The sequence below is a fragment of the Aptenodytes forsteri genome, unplaced genomic scaffold, assembly GCF_000699145.1.
Source record: "Aptenodytes forsteri isolate BGI_AS27 unplaced genomic scaffold, ASM69914v1 Scaffold147, whole genome shotgun sequence".
Classification (NCBI taxonomy): Eukaryota; Metazoa; Chordata; class Aves; order Sphenisciformes; family Spheniscidae; genus Aptenodytes; species Aptenodytes forsteri.
In genome coordinates this window covers 1408130-1411227 of record NW_008795320.1, presented here as the reverse complement: position 1 = coordinate 1411227, position 3098 = coordinate 1408130, and the positions used below count along the sequence as shown (strand labels likewise).

The window sequence follows — 3098 nt, the reverse complement described above, 5'->3', positions numbered from 1 at the left end:
GGCGGCCACCCACTGAAATGCTGCCCCCCTCCCCCCGTGCTCTGGGCCCCCCCCCGCCCGCCGCCCCACCGCCCCCCCCCACCAATCCGCCACGTGCTCTGGGCTCCCTCCCTGCGAGCTGCCCCACGTCCCCTCCCCAGCATCTGGCTTGAATTTGCTCCGTTTAAATGAATTCCCAGAGGCCGGGCTGCCCCCTCGCCTCCCTGCGTCCCCCGTGGCATTGTGCCTTTGCACAGGGCTTGTGGATGCTGCAGAGCTCAGGCGCCTGGATGCACCAGCTTGCACGGTGGCCACCGAGGTTGCACGGTGCCATCCAGCTCCTTCTGCCACCACGGTCCCCCAGCAGCCGTGCAGAGCCGAGCAGAGACCCGGCTGCAGCAGGGCTGGGGGGCTCGTCCCTGCGTCCCCCGGTCCCATCTGACGCAGGAGACCACAGCGCCCTGCAGCACCCTGTGCTCACCGCAGCCTTGCTGGCACCTCCCGGGTTCCGTTGCTTCTTTCCAGCAGCTCCCGGCACAGGCTCCTGCCCCGTTTTGGCACAGCTTCGATAGGAGCGTGCATCCATCACCGCAAGAGGTAGCCGGGCTCGCAGGAGGAAAGTGCTGATGAAGCGGCACAGGAGGACCCGCCGTCCCTGCTGCTTGTTTTCTGCTACTGGGCTGTCACATCTGCACTTCATTCCCTGCCTTCCCTCCCGCCATCCCTCTCCCCAGCCTTATCTCCTGATAGGTACAAGTGATACAACCCAAAACGTTCATGTAACAAGCTGCCGGGCACTGAGCACCCAGGAAAATACCAGATCGGGGGGATGATTTATGAAAATAGCACGAGAGAGGAGTTTGCTGAGCCGTGGCGGAGACGAGTCGCACGTGGTGAGGGATGCTGGCTCCCATCGCTGCTCCCCGAGCAGTGCCAGCACCTTTGCTCCCGGCTGATCTGGATGCGGGGCCGTGCCTGGTGCCGGCGGGCGGCTGGAAGAGGAGGCGGAGGGGGGAGGCGGGTGCGTGGAGCCCCCGCGCTGTCCCTTTGCGGCCATTGATTTCCATGAAATAAGCCAGCCGGGTGTGTAATTGCACACAGCGATGGCAGCCTCCTTTACATGCCGTTCGGCGGGGCCCTGCTCGCAGGAAATGAAACTTTTCAGGCCACTAGACATTTAGTTTTCTTCAGCTGTTAATTCCCCCGCCCCGGGGAAAGGAGGGGGCGAGGGCGGCCTCCCGGGCAGGGTGATGGAGGGGTGGGCTGGGGGCTGCTGCAGCCCCCCGGGGGTGGGAGCATGCGTAGGAAGCGATGGGTGAGAGCATTTCGGGAGGTCAGTGCATCTTGCCTGCACCCAGGGCACCTTCCCTGCCCCTTTGCCCCCATCCTGAGCCTGGCTTGGCTGGTGGGAGAGGCGAAGCAGGCGCCGAGCATCCGCATCCCTGCCCCCTGCCAGCCCCGAGAGCTTTGCTGGGGAGCGATTTCTCCCCCCAGGCATGGAGTGAGCATCCATTCCCCTCGGCGAGCTCCTCTCTCGCAAGGTAACCAGCATTATATTCGGACCAATTGCTCCAGCATGATCCTCCTGAATGTTGCACAGCATGTACACGGCGTCTTATGTAAAATACATGCCCCTGGATGAGCCTTTTAATAGCAATGGCTCCTGCCCGGGGGGCGGGGGGGCCGCTCTCTGCCATGGCGGTGTCAAGAAATGATTGAAAAGTTGGGGCTCGCCGTAGGAAACACCCTGCTGGGGGGAACAACGTGTTTTCATTCCCCTGCCAGGTAACAAATGAAAAGAATTGCAATGAATGCTAATGGGGCGGGGAGCGGGATGCTGCGGAGGCTGCCGGGGCTGGAGCCGGGGCTGGGCAGGTGCTGGGGTGAACTGGGAAGGGGGGAGTCCAGCCCTGGGAACACGGGAGCTGCCAGGGGACCTCTGTTTTGCAGGCTGGAGCCGGCCACGCGAAGGACAGCACGCCCTGGCACGGGGCTGGTGGGCGCTACGGGGAGGATGCTCTGGGATGCTGTACAAAAATCGTTTCTTTTTTGTAGCAAATCGGAGCTGGGGGAACGCGCCAGCCCCCAAAATTCCCCTTGGCGGGAGCTCCCATCCCCAGGGAGCCCGTCCCGGGCCCTCCCCGTGCCATGGCCGAGCTGCCGTTGAACCAGCTCCTCGCAGGCAGCCGGCGAAGGGCTGCGCCGGGCTGAGCTGTTTGTAAATGCAGCCGGTCTGGAAAGCGGGAGGGTAAACACGGATGAATAGCCTTCATCCATTCCAGTAAATATTTTATATCACACACCAAGAAAAGACACTCCTATTTAAATGATTTATAAAGGAAGATCATGTAGAGGTTTCTATAAAATATGTAGGGCTCCTAATCCCGACATCATCAAGCAAAGAGGACTGAAATCATATATTACCTTTTCAACAGCCTCGCTGGCTGCAGGGATACAACTGACAAATAAAAGTGTGTTTACAGCTTTTGGGCTCCTCTGGGGAGAGGTAAATCACAGCAGGGGTGGGAAGGGGAAAGGAAGCCGGAAATTAAGTGGCAATTTCTGTCCGTCACGGCAGCGCGGGGCGGGGGGATGCCAGACTCGGGGGGCCCCGGTGTCCCCGTCCCGGGCAGTCATGCTCTGGGTACAGCGATGCTCGTCCCCCGGCAGGACCCTGGAGGGGGTGGGCACAGGGCATAAACCCTTCTGGGATGCCCGGAGCCGCACTGACGTGCAATGGGTTGGCGCACGTCGAGGCCGTGCCCCGCTCCGCTCCGCAGCGGGGCTGGACCGAGGGCAGCCATCAGGGATGAGTTTTCCATGGGCACCAGCGGAGTCAGGATCAGGCCCGCAGGGATACGGCCCTTTTAACCTTGGGGCTGGCATCTGCCCCCTCCACGCTGCCACTTGACGCTCCCATTGCCCCATCCTCTCGCCGCATCCTTTTGGGTCCATTTATTGAGCTTTTTTTCCCCCCGCAGACCCATCCGCTGCCGCCATCTCCCCACCGGGAGCCAGGGGGGGACCCGCGGCCCCTGCAGACGGCTCGCACCGTGCGCCCGCGCCGGCGAGGGGCGTGCGCGGCGGGGGGCGGGGGTTTGGGATGGGGGGGCCCCCCC

The 3098-nt window shown here is 62.6% G+C and overlaps 1 protein-coding gene across 1 annotated transcript in view; it reads left to right on the top strand.

Moving 5' to 3' along the window:
* Nucleotides 1–3098, top strand: part of LOC103899408 (calcium/calmodulin-dependent protein kinase type IV) — a 39147-nt gene that overhangs the window by 6639 nt on the left and 29410 nt on the right. The window lies entirely within an intron of this gene.